Below are 13,366 nucleotides of genomic sequence, written 5' to 3' on the forward strand. Positions count from 1 at the left end.
CTCCTCTCTCTCTCTCTCTCTCTCTCTCTCTCTCTCTCTCTCTCTCTCCCTCTCCCTCTCCCTCTCCCTCTCCCTCTCCCTCTCCCTCTCCCTCTCCCTCTCCCTCTCTCTCATCATACAAACAATAAGATTTTGAAAGAACAGAATATTGACCTCAATCTAAGGAGATGGAATTAAATAAGATACAGGTAAAGTCTTACACAAGTTCAGTAAAGTAATTTCAAAAATATAAGACAGGAGGGATATATAAAAGCCAGTGAAATTTACTTTGATCTCTGGGGAAAATATTAAAAATAAATAATTAGAGACTTAGTTCTGGACATTTAGAAAGGAAGAGCTGACTCCAGAGGACTCATGATCTTTTTCCTGACAGAGGTGTGATGTTGCAGAGTATAAATGTAAATATATTATATTTCGATGTGGCCATTGGAGATACTTGTTATTCTTCCTTACATATATTTGTTACATGGGTTCTATTTTTCAAATTACAAGGAGACAGAATAGCTGTATCAAGGATAGGTCATAAGAAAATGACTTTCTTTCCTTTCTTGACAAGGTTACAAAATTGACATGTATTGAATAATCAATCAAAATCACTGGTTAAGTGCTTAAGGTGTGTCAGGCTCTGTGATAGGCACTAAATATACCAAAATAAAGTAAGAACAGTTCCTACCTTTAAGGATCTTATACTCTAATACACTGTCTATAGGGTGAATATTTAGATCAAGCACTGAAAGGTCCCTCAGAGGCCATTTATTCAAATTTTATTTGCAGATGAAGCCTAGGACCTTCAAGGATCTTGTTCAATGGAAGCCAGGTAGGAAGTTTAAGAAGCTGGATTTAAAAATTGATCCTCTGACTTCAGAATGAGGGATCTGTCCATTGCACCATTCTACCATGGAGTAACAAAGGGAAAGAAGAGATGCCCGGCTCTGACTTCCTCAGACCTCCACCCTGGCTAGATGATGAAATTGAGACAGAAAAAACGTTATTGACCCTCCCAGGATCAGAAAATCACAGAGTATCTGCACCAGGATTCAGACTCCGGTCTTTTAAGTCCCATGCTTTATCCACTGCCACTAGATTCTGATTTCCATGGAACCAGATGGAGCAATTTGTGTTATTATAAGAGTGATATTTTGGCCCTTTGATAGGAAAGTTTTACTGAGTCTCACATATTGAGATCTTGCATGTTCTCTTCAGACATAGATCAATGCATGAAATGTCCTGAAGATCAATATCCCAATAGGCACAGGGAGCACTGCCTCCCCAAAGTGGTGACCTTCCTGGACTATGAAGAACCTTTGGGCATGGCTTTGGCCTGTGTAGCTGTTGGCCTCTCTCTCCTCACAGTTCTGATTCTCTGGGTATTTGTTAAGCACCCAAACACCCCCATACTCAGAGTCAATAACAGGGATCTCAGCTGCATTCTCCTCATCTCCCTTACACTTTGTTTCCTCTGCTCTCTACTCTTCATTGGCCACTCAACTGCAAGCATTTGCCTCCTACCACAAACAATATTTGGAGTCCTCTTCACAATGGCCATCTCTTCTATTTTGGCCAAAACAGTCACTGTGATCCTGGCCTTCAGAGTCACAAGGCCAGGCAGCAGCAGCAGGAAATGGGTCAGATCCAGAACAGCCATTTCATTTGTTCTCTTTTGCATTTTGATTCTAGTCAAGGCTGCTGCTCTCTCCCCCATTCCCAGAGACAGACACACACTCTGACCATGAGCACTTCATCCTGGAGTGCTATGAGGGCTCCCTCATTGCCTTCTACTTTGTCCTCGGCTGCATGGGATTCTTGACCCTGGGGAGTTTTCAGAAATCTCCCTGACACATTCAATGAAGCCAAGTTCATCACTTTCAGCATGTTGGAGTTCCGAAGTATCTGGGTCTTATCCCCACATACCAGAGCACCAAGTGGAAGATGATGGTGATTGTGGAGGTCTTCTCCATCTTGAACTTCAGTATTGGCTTGCTAGCCTGCATCTTCACACCCAAATACTATGTGATCCATCTTCAGTCACAGAGGAACACCAACAAAACTTGAAAGAATAATTTCAGTTCCTTAGTTAAGAATCATTTTGAAATGTTCTGCGGGACTTCCACAAATTCCATGAAACTTTTAGCAATGAACACAAATTAGTGTTGATTTTAAATGTTCCAATAATATCCATCTAAACTCTTCATTCAGCTAAATAAGAGCTTCCTGCCTACTCTTAATGACTCCACTCAAAAAAGATGTAAGTCATATATTTGTCAAATTCATGAAAAATTCATTAAAATATGTAGTAAAAACTTGATTCATCTGTTAGGGGGTAATTGATGAATAATCCTAATAGACCCTAATAACACGAACCTAATTCTCACCATGATATAGGCCCTGCTACAAGTCAAAAGTCAGAAGACTCTTGGGACTAGGTTCCTCCACTCATCTGGAAGAGCCCTTTTTTTCCCTTAAGGACTACAGGTGCAGTCACTGTATTAGGAACAAGCTTTCAGCTGGAGCCCAGAGCTGATTAATAATGTCTCCCTCACTGACCCACCAAAAGGATACATGTAGAGTAGGGGTAATGAGTTCACATCAAAATCAGGGTCACTGAGCCACATATAAGGATTCCTGTGGCATGCAGAATAATTTAGAAAACAACAAATTAACATTATCTTTGTTCTATTGTATTATAATTGATTTCGTTTGTTACTTTCCAGTTTCATTTTAATCTAGTTCATGCTGCAATGGGAAGTGTTCCCTTCCATGCTTCCACAGAAGCCTGATGCCTCTATACAAGACATATGGGAAGAATTCTTAGCATTTTAAAGGCTAATCCCACAGATACTGAAATCCTAAGCTCTCCTGTGACTCAAGTCTTCTGCTGGAAATATGGGTTTCTACATAGCTACCCTCAGCAAAATGACTGTCAAACATTTAAATCCGTAAGCATCAATCAATGTGTGCAGAAATCATCTCAGCATTTCTGTGACTCTGCATGTCTGTATCTACCAGGAATTTCTGTGGGGACAGAAAAGTCTTCATGCACATTCAAAGAGTGTGAAAAGGAGAAATGAGAAATGGCCACAGATAGAATGCAGGACTTAGAGTCAGGAAGACTCAGATTTGAATCCTGCCTTAGACGCACTAGTTCTGGGATTCTAAACAAGTTATTTAGCCTCTCAGTGTACAATGAGGATTGTGATGGCATCCATCTCCCAAGGGATTGTAAGGATGAATGAGATGCTATTTGTAAATTCACCTGGCATGTAGTAAACATTATATAAATGTTAGCTACTATTACTATTTATTACTATGTATAAAATGAGAATGATAATAACATCTACCATAAAATTATTTTCAAAAATTAATGAGATAATATGATTAATTGCTTTCAAAAATTAAAGCATTACATAACTGCTAGCTATTTCATTATTTCCATTTTAATAGAAATTAATTCCTCTTTAGTAGTACCCTGAAAATCATCATTCCAAAATAGTGTTGTCAATTAAATGTGGTGAAAAGATATGAATATTTTCTAACTATGTGTTTTAGGAAATAATCTTCTGTATGTGGAAATTTTTCTTCTGTTCTTCAATACATGGGATCTAATGTTACTGACCCATTTTCACAGATGGGAAGGTAGCATTTTATAACAACATATTGAGTTCATTTACCCTAACTTTTTCCAGTCTTCTTAAAAGTTACTTGAAAGAAGGGCCCAATAGCTCTGGTGAGAACACCAACATCATTGTAGATCCCAATATAGGATATCACCTGGAAGGTAAGCCTAAGTCAATGAGAGGGTGATGATGCCATTGGGAGCACTACAAAAGTTCAGACAGGATTAGAGTTTGGGAAGAATATAATGAGTTCAGTTTGGGACATGTTGAGTTTAAGATATATTAGAGACATCAAATTTGAGCTGTCCAGTAGGCATTTGGAGATGGGAGACTAAAGGTCAAGAGAAAGGTTAGGGCTGAACAAAGGGATGACAGATTCATATGAATAGAGATGATCACTGTATCCATGAGAGCTGATGACAACTAAGAAAAACTGTATAAAGGTAGAAGGGAAGAGGGTGCAGGTCAGAGGGCTGATAGACATTTATGGTTAGTGGAAATGACCTGGATGAAAACTGAGCAAGTACAAACAGTACAAGGAGATCTGTGTTTTAACAGTGTCTTCTAGGACACTAGAAAGGAGAGAGTATCAAGGAGAAGCAGGTGATGCACAGAGTCTGGCATAGTTGGTGCACTTTATAAATGTTGATGGCCATTTAACTGGACCACTTGGAGATCATTGGCAACTTCCAAAAAAGCAATTTCACTTGAATGATGAAGTCAGAAGCCAGACTGCAGAGATAAGAGAAAGAAAGAAAGAAAGCATTGATTGTAGCATATTCAACAAATGGTTCTGCAAACTTGCTTAAAAGAGACTTTAAAGAAATGTCTCTGGACAGTCCCTTTATCTTGGGTGTAAATATACTTTTGACTTCAGTCAGCCTTCACAGTTTACCTGTCCATGGTAAAGATCCTCTCAGTGTTATGAGAAGTTACTAAAATTCGACTCAGAGTTTTGAAAGAGCAGTTGTTCATTTAAATATGACAAGTTATAAAGAACGGGAAATGGAGAATTGGAGAACATTTAGGTCAAAAATTGAGAAATTACAAAAATAGCACAGCTCTTATATTATTGTGGGACAAGTACAATTTGAGAAAGCTAGATGGTACAGGAGAGAGAATGCTAGACATGCAGTCAGGACGACCTGAGTTCAAATTTGACTTCGGATACATTCCAGCTATATGATCCAGGCTAAGTCACTCAACCTCTATACGCTTCAGTTTCTTCAGATGTTAAAAAGGGGGGTAGCGAGAGAACCCACCCTCCAAATGTTATTGTCAGGATAACATTAGGTAAGCTTTATAAAGCCTTTGCAAATCTCAGAAGGGCTATATAATTACTAGTCTTTGTTAATATAAATTTACTTGATCTTGGATAAAAAAAATCTTGGTTACAAACCATAAGCTCAGACTCACTTGTTCACAGATAGAACCCCGAGTCTGAGCCCAGAAACACAAGAGAGGTCTGAGCATAGATGACAGAACTACATCAGAAAGAGATCATAACTTTCTGCACAAGGTCAGTTGTTGCGAGGGAATGATTTGCCAACTAAAGAGAGAATGTTCTCTACCACTCCTGGCCACTAAAAGAGAGAAGGAACACAGACTGTGTTAGGCTTTTTTGTAGGACTGTCTTCTGAGAAGTATCAGATGGGGTAGAATGTACTTTCTGTTACGATTTCCTACTGAGAAGAGAAGACAAAAAGTACTTCTCTATAGTGTCACCAATTGTTGCTAAGAGGCAGAGAAGAATCCTACCAAGAAGCAGAGTCTAAGATGTTTCTGTTAACTTTAAGATAAAGGTCATGGACTGGAGCCAAGGTAGCAGAGTAGAAAGATGCATATACTCTAGCGCTTCCCCCACAGCTCACAAAATTCCTGTAAAGAATGACTCTCAAAAAATTATAGAGCAGCAGAAGCCACAAAACAACAGAGTGAAAGAGGTTTCCAGCCAAAGGTAACCTGGAAGGCTGACAGGAAAGGTCCATCTCAAGGAATGCTGAAGCAGAGAGGAGCACACCCCTGGCCATGAGGCACTGTGAGAAACAGGACCTGAACAAACCTCCAGGGCAGAATTCCCAGCAGGGAGGGTCCCAGATACCTCAACCCACAAGTGACAAAGAAAGCTCCAAAGGTCGGTATGGAAAGGCTTTCCCAGCTGGGCAGGAGGGGAGTGGGGTCCCCACAGCATTGGCCCCAGGCACTGGCAGAGGTACTAGCAGAAGCAGAAGCCAACAGCAGGCAGCTACAGTGGCCACAGAAGCAGCCTGGATCCATTGGCCAGGCAGCTCAACTTAAAGATTCTGGGGGAATTGGGCAGGTGATCTGAGCCTCAGTCCTCAGTGGCAACCTCACCCCCACCCAAAGCCCCTGGGGTAATTGAGTAGCTTATCTGAATCTCAGCCTTAAGCATGGTACTGGGGGGAAGAGGAGCCTCTTCTTCACAAAGGAGTCAAAAATCAAGTAACTGGCTGGGAAAATGCCCCAAAAAAGAGAAAAAATAAGACCATAGAAGGTTACGTTCTTGGTGAACAATTGTTTCCTTCCATCCTTTTGAAAGAGGAAGAACAAGGAATACTGTCAGAGGAAGTCAAGACTTCTGCCTCCAGTACCTCCAAAATGAATGTGAAATGGGTTCAAACCATAGAAGAGCTTTAAATGCGAGTCAGCAGCTTGCTAAAGGAGAACCAAAAAAATGCTGAGGAAAATAACACCTTTATAAATAGGCTAACTCAATTAGAAAAAGATATCCAAAAAGCCAATGAGGAGACTTTCAAAAGGAGAATTAGTCAAATGCAAAACAAGGTTCAAAAGCTCACTGAACAAAATAATTCTGTAAATGAGAGACTAGAGTTCAGGGAAGCTAATGACTATGAAATACACCAAGAAGTTAAAAAACAAAAACAAAACATAGAAAAAATAGAATATTATGTGAAACATCTCATTAGAAAAACAACTGACCTGGAAAAGAGAGCCAGGGGAGACAATTTAAAAATTATGGGACAACCTGAAAACTATGATCCAAAAAAGAGCCGAGACATCATCTTTCATGAAATTACCAAGGAAAACTGCCCTGACATTCTAGAACCAGAAGGCAAAATAAATATTGAAAGAATCCACTAATCACCTCCTCAAAGAGACCTGAAAAGAGAAACTCCTAGGAATATTGTGGCCAAATTTCAGAGTTCCCTGGTTAAGGAGAAAATACTGCAAGCACCTAGACAGAAACAATTTGAGAATTGTGGAATTATTATTAGGATGACAGAGGATCTGGCATCTTCAACAGTAAGGGATCAAAGGGCTTGAAAGAGGATATTCCAGAAGTCAAAGGAACTGGGATTAAAACCAAGAAGCACCTGCCCAGCAAAACTGAGTGTAATACTTCAAGGGAATAAATGGTTGTTCAATGATACAGAGGACTTTCAAGCATTCGTAATGAAAAGACCAGAACTGAAGAGAAAATTTGACTTTCAAACACAAGAATCAAGAGACGCATGAAAAGGTAAACAGGAAAGAAAAATCATAAAGGACTTTCTAAAGCTGAACTGTTTACATTCCTACATGGCAAGATGATATTTGTAACTCTTGAGACTTTTCTCAGTATTTGGGTAGGTGGGGGGATTATACACACACACACACACACACACACACGCGCGCACACACACACACACACACACACACACACACACACACACACACACATAGACAGAGAGTACAGGTTGAGTTGAATCAGAAGAGATGATATCCATAAAATAAAATTAAATTAAATTAAGAGGTGAGAGAGGAAAATATTGGGAAGAGAAAGGGAGAAATGGAATATGGCAGGCTAACACTCATAAAAGTGATAAGAAAAATCTTGTTCAATGGAGGAGAAAAGGGAGGACATGAGAGAGGAAAAGTGAACCTTACTCTCTTCACATATGGATTAAGGAGGGAATAACATGCTCACTAAATTTGATATGAAAATCTATCTTACACTATAGGAAAGTAGGGGAGAAAGGGACAAGCAGGGTCAGGGGGATGATAGAAGGGAGGGCAAATGGGAGAAGGGAGTAGCTAGAAGTAAACACTTTTGGGAAAGGATAAGGTCAAATGAGAGGATAGAAAAAATGAGGGGGGAAGGGTAGGATGGAGTGCAATATAGTTAGTCTTGCACAACATGACTATTATGGAAGTCTTTTGCAAAATGATACATATATAGACTGCATTGAATTGCTGAACTTCTCAGTGGGGATAGGGAGGGAGAGAGGGAGGGAGAGAAGTTGGAATTCAAAGTATTAGAAACAAATGTTGAGAATTATTACTGCATATAACTGGGAAATAAGAAATATAGATAATGGGGGATAGAAATTTATCTTGCCCTACAAGAAAAAGAGAGAAGATGGGGATAAGGGAACGTTGGGGTGTGATAAAAGGGAGGACTCATTGAGGGAAGGGGTAATCAGAATGCAAGGTATTTTTGGTGTGGGGAAGGGGAGAGATGGGGAGAAAAATTGGAACTCAAAATTTTGTGGAAATGAATGTCAAAATGTAAAAATAAATAAATAGATAAAATATCTCTTTCCCAAGCTAAGACAGGAATTACTCACCACAGGACTTGTCCTAACGTTCTCCAGTGGAAAACTGGACCCACTTCTGTAACCATGGAGACCAAGAGAAAGCTTGGCTTTGTGATGTCAGCAACAAATGGCCATTCCCTGTTGTTACTTGTGCTCAATGAAGAAATTATAATATGAGGTGACCCCTCTCTGAGTTGTCCAGCTGCAATTTCGTGACCATTTGCTCCCCATTTCTGTTCCTTTCCTTGTGATTTTTATTTCAAAATGTATGTTTTTTTCTCAAAAAAAAAAAAGATAAAAGTCAAGCCTTTTTTTTTCCTTTAAAAGAATAAGAACAGGAAGCTTAATGTTTTTTCACCTGAAGGCATCAGCTAAGGCTGAAGCTGGAGGAGATGGATCCCAGAGTTGTTCTTCAAGACTTAAGTCCTGCTGAGCAGAGGAACAATTTAAAAGTCAAGAATCCAAGAAGTGATTCTCAGAATGTTGAGGACCAGGGTGGAGTGCGGTTGAGAAGATCAGGATAGACCTTCGGGGAAACTATTCTTTGAGACTGTGCTCATTGTAATCCAGAATAAACGCACTAAATGTGCTCTCCATGCCCCCCAGATGTTGCTGTCTCCTTGAGACAAACATGAGAATTACAGAAAACCAGGGATATGTAAAATAGATGCCCTCTAGGCTCGCAGTCTGATTTTTAACTAGGGCGGAGACAAGCAGAATGTCATGTAGGCTTGCAGTTTCTGTCTGTAAATACCTGGACCCTCAGATCAATAAAGTGGAGTTGGTCTTTCTTCTCTTGCCTCCTGTGTCTTTCCTCTTCACCACATCACCAAGCCGTGTAGGGATGCAGGCCGTCTGCTACATCAGAAGATCAACTAGTTTGGTGTAGACATCACGGCCATCAAGGGGATGGTCAAGCACAATGCAGGTCAACTCAGATTTGAATGGGAAGCATCAGTTCAACAAAGAAGCAAATTTCATCAAGAAACATTTGAAAAAAATATGTTTTACCATTATACTTTGTTTTTATATCACTAAATTTCTCCCTATATCCTTTCTCCAAGGGGTGCTAGATGGCAAAGCATATAGAATGCTGAGCCTAGATTCAAGAAGACTCATCTTCACGACTTTAAATCTGGTCTCAGACATTGACTAGCTGGGTGATTCTGGGAAAGTCACTTCACCCTACCTCATTGCCTCATCTGTAAAATAAGCTTCAGAAGGAAAAGGAAAACCATTCTAGTACCCTTGCCAAGAAAGCTCCAAATGGGTTCACAGAGAGTCAGACTCTAAGGAAATGACTCTTTCCTACTAGCATAGAACTATCTCTTACAACAGAGAATATTTTTAGAGGAAAAAGGGAGAAAGTTCACTAAAACTTATCAACAATGAAAAGATCTGTTGTTACAGGAGATTTTTTAACCCCTATTCACCCCGATCTCTTCAAAGTAGGGTATCTATTATCTCTTCTTTGGAGCCAGTTCTGGTCTTTATCACTTATGACATTCACTTTTTACTTTGTTTTGGTAGTTGTTTCCATTGTTGTGTCATTGTGTTGAATGTTTCCTGACTCTCTTTTTAATCCAGGCAAATGCTTTTCATGCTTCTTTGTATTCATCACTGGAACCATCACTTACAGTACAATTATATGACACTCCTCAATTGTGTGTTGGGATTTGTTCAGCCATTCCCTATTACTGGGCATCTAACGTATCTTCTAAGGCCTAAAAGTGCTGCCATAAATATTGTGTTGTCTAGAGATCTTTTTTGGATGGTTGTTGATAGATTCCGATTTATTCCTAGTCCTCTTCTGCCCTCTAATGAATGTAGGTGCCACCACCACTTCTCTGGAAAAACCCAGTAACTGGGAGAAATGATTACTAATAACCAAAGATTTGGGAAGATTCAGATTTTGCCTTTTTTCTTTTATCCTCATTTCAAGACCTCAGTCTCTGAAGATTGAGCTACCTTCTCCTCTATCCATGCTCCACTCAGGTGGAGTAGTCATTGTGTTCCACTCAGGCTTGGGTAGGAATAAATTCTTTGAATAGACTGCCCAAGGCTAGAAGTTACATTCCATAATTGAACCTCAGGTCTGGTCCCTCTTTGTAGTATTCATTCTCTCACTAATTAACCAATCAGAGTTGATTGCCAGCCTAGGAAATGCCTACTCTTCAAGGGGCATAAAAACTGGCATGATTGTCTTTGGTCTAAGAAAGGGATGGCCATAAAATAAAAATTAAGGGGTGAAGGAGGAAAATTCTGGGAAGGGAAAGGGAGTGATGGAACAGGGCAGGCTATAATTCATAAAAGAGATAAGAAAAATCTTATTCAATGGAGGAGATAAGGGAAAAGGGGAGGGGGGGGGGGAATAAAGCTACTCTCCCCACGTGTGGCTGAAGGAGGGAATAACATGCTCACTAAATTTGATATGAAAATTTATATACACCACAGGAAAGTAGGGGAGGAGGCGACAAGTGGGGTGAGGGGAATGTTAGAAGGGAGGGCAAATGGGATAAGGGAGTCACTAGAAATAAACACTTTCCAGAAGGGACAAGGTCACTTGTAGGGGGGAAAAATAAGAGGGGAAAGGGTAGGTCAGAGGGCAATATAATTAGTATTACACAACATGATTACTATGGAAGTCTTTGCAAAACAACACATATTTAGTCTGTATTGAATTCCTTCCCTTCTCAGTGGGGCTGGGGAGGGAGTGGGGGAGGGAGAGATGTTGGAAGTCAAAGAATTAGAACCAAATGTTCAGAATTTTTATTGCACATAATCTGGAAATAAGAACTACAGGGATAGGGGTATGGAAATTTATCTTGCCCTGCAAGAAAAGAGAGAAGATGGGGATAGGAGAGGGATGGGGTGTGATGGAGGGGAGGGCACATTGAGGGAAGGAGTAATCAGAATGCAAGATATTAGGAAGTGGGGGGAGGGGAGTGATGGGGAGAAAAATTGGACATGTTACAAAGTGAGGTAAACACAATTAGTATTAAAACAATAGACTGAATCAATTACTGAGAATAAATCAATGACATCTTTCATTTGCAGAAAAGAATTTCATTCTAAATTTCATAGAGGAAGGTAACTTTGGCATTGATGGAAAAGTCAAGATTTTAATGGTAAATTTGATTTTATGATTGCCATCTAATCAGGAACTAGAATATGCATAGAAAGACATGTAAGCCACTTAAGAATTGCCTCAAAAGATGTTCCTTAGCCAAAGTGAAACTGTAATCATATTTGAAACCTGGTTATTGGAACTTGCCATTTTTAGATACTATGGGACTGTTAAGTGACTGTTCTTTTGAGTCTAACTCCAGGTATGGGTAGCAAGAAGGGTAGACCTGAGCCTCCAATACATGATGCCAGTAAGCTGATGATATGCTGGTATGAACTGCATAGGTGATCTCGAGGGAAGGGTGGGAGAACGGCTGTTCAGCATGGGCTGAGGTGGGATTCTCCTGACTCAGTTTCCCCACTGACACCTGGCAGACTTTAGGCCTGACTGAATGCAAGTGGATAACCTAATCCTGCCTGGAACTGACATGAAGTTGGGGAGATATTGTATCCCTGAAACGTCCTTACTATTGGTGGCAATTTCCTACAGTCAAAAGGTTTGTAAGCTTAATACAGATCTATTCAATTATAGATTATGGGTAGGGGAACATCCAAGGTTAAGTCTAAAATTAAGCTATTAGGCATAGGACTTTAGACCAACAGCATTAAGTTAGGGCCCTTTAATTCTTAGTAATACTGTGGAGACAATTAGGTCAAGAGCTTGTGAAGTTAGCAACATAAATATTATCTGTGGCTCAGTTGGTTAGTGTTTAAAAAACAAATTCTTTTGTGGTCCATATTGTAAATGCTTTAAAAAGATGTATCACCTGACCAAAAGTTTGATTTGCTCTATCTGTTATAAACTGTGTTCAAAATGAAAAAAATAAATAAATAAATATGATGGTATGCCCTAAAAATAAATAAATGAGAAAGGGGTGGCCAAATGACTGTCCTTTTATTAAAATGCTGCCATCATCAATAAATAATGAAATTACCCAGAAATTATGTCTCCCAGACATTTTAAATATCACATAACCTTTATCAATCTAGCATATCCCTTCAGTTTTGACCATCTCAATCCCATGTTGAGGATATCTCCCTGAAGGAAAGGTATCTTTGGAAGACATCTCTCTGGAGAAGATGTGGACATCGGGACCATATTGGAGATTTCTGTTATTCCCCTACTGGCTAGTAGTGCATGAGTTTTCAGAGTACTTGTTAGCCATAGCACAAAAAAATGCCATCACAAGTTACAGCAGTTTATCCGCTCAAGGGTATGATATACTTGTGTGTCTCACAAATCCACAGATGACATATACTCTCTCTTCCTGAATTTCTTGACCCAGAAAGTTTGGGTGGGATTGGGTAGGCCATGGAGGCAAACTTACAAAGCAGTTTGGTGTAAGATCTAGTGGGGCAAGTAGACAGTAAAAGAGACATTTTAGCAAAAAAAAGAAAAAGAAAAAAGAAAAGAAAAGAAAAGATGTTCAAACTGCTCTAGATACATTTAGCATAGCCATTTTCACCAGACCAAAGAAGATAATATCTTTGTCATTCAATTAATCAGTATTTGTGAAACTTTTCTTTGTGACTTATTAAGCACAATGTGTGTTCATCCTAAAATTGCCGAAGAAGACCATGCCATCAGAGAAATAATGACATGACTTGCACTTGACTTTGTTTTGAGTGAGGAAGGGCTGTGCAGGTCACCAGCCTCACTTCTCCTCCAGAGTCATCTGAATCCAGTGACCAGATATTCATCAGGATGACTGGAGATGACCCAGGATGAGGCAATTGGGGTTAAGTGACTTGCCCAAGGTCACACAGTAGTGACTGTCAAGTGTCTCAGGTGAGATTTGAACTCAGGTCCTTCTGACTCCTGACCACCTGCACTAGTGCTCTATGCACTGCACCATCTAGCTGCCGCATTAAGCACAGTATCTAATAAAGAGTAGGAGGGAAGTTCCTGGAACTATCCAAAGTCCTATGAGTTTTCTTTTGTGAGTGAAAAGTGATTGAGGATAAGATATGCAGTACATTTATGTAATAACAACAAATATAGCACCAGATGGAGCCAAATATGCCTCTCAAAAATCCGCTTTCAACAGCATGGATATGCCCTCACTG

General features: G+C 39.8%; 1 long non-coding RNA gene across 1 annotated transcript; it reads right to left on the reverse strand.

Moving 5' to 3' along the window:
- Window positions 1–2,334: 2,334 nt before the first annotated feature.
- LOC140508279 (uncharacterized) lies at window positions 2,335–8,793 on the reverse strand. The gene is made up of 3 exons (XR_011968358.1): window positions 8,204–8,793; window positions 3,669–3,768; window positions 2,335–2,622 (listed from the first exon to the last, which is right to left on the reverse strand). It is a non-coding gene; the product is annotated as an uncharacterized lncRNA (long non-coding RNA).
- Between the last annotated feature and the right edge of the window lie 4,573 nt (window positions 8,794–13,366).

The sequence above is a fragment of the Notamacropus eugenii genome, chromosome 5 (assembly GCF_028372415.1).
Source record: "Notamacropus eugenii isolate mMacEug1 chromosome 5, mMacEug1.pri_v2, whole genome shotgun sequence".
NCBI lineage: Eukaryota > Metazoa > Chordata > Mammalia > Diprotodontia > Macropodidae > Notamacropus > Notamacropus eugenii.